A 718-nucleotide genomic window follows, 5' to 3' on the forward strand; every position below is an offset into this window, starting at 1 on the left:
TCATTTCAACAAGAACCTCTACAACTAACTGTTCATTTGTACAAGTTCTCTGCTATCATTGCAAAGCCTATCCTGAACAAAGTTTTAAGTTCAAAATTTAAAACAAGCTTGATGAGATAAAATGTACCAGGTGGCTTTTCTATAGCAGAAATTAATTACAACCATTTTTTCTCAAGCAATTTTAAAGACAAGCCAAGTTGAAAATAAATATTCAAGCATACAGTAAACTAAAGTCTATATGTAGAAATTCAGGTACAAAGCACAGCAGAGCCTATAAAGATAATTTAGAAATATAAACTAGCAACAAAGCAATAATTTCTTTCAGATAACAGGAAAAAGTTCTCCAATACCATTATTTAGATCATTTAGTGTTTATTAATTTCAGAGTTTTTTTTTTTTAGTCCTGCTTCTAATTATATTTGATCACAGTATACCAACAAATACTTCCCTGGTGGCTCAGATGGTAAAGCGTCTGCCTACAATGCAGGAAACCTGGGTTCAATCCCTGGGTCAGGAAGATCTCCTGGAGAAGGAAATGGCAACCCACTTCCAGTATTCTTGCCTGGAAAATCCCATCGACAGAGGAGCCTGGTAGGCTACAGTCCATGGGGTTGCAAAGAGTCGGACACCACTGAGCGACTTCACTTTCTTTTTTTATACCAACAGATAAATCATACTGGATGAAATAAATGGCAATTTAATTTCTGATTAACTCCTT

This window comes from Oryx dammah, unplaced genomic scaffold (genome assembly GCF_014754425.2).
Source record: "Oryx dammah isolate SB20612 unplaced genomic scaffold, SCBI_Odam_1.1 HiC_scaffold_29, whole genome shotgun sequence".
Taxonomy (NCBI): Eukaryota; Metazoa; Chordata; class Mammalia; order Artiodactyla; family Bovidae; genus Oryx; species Oryx dammah.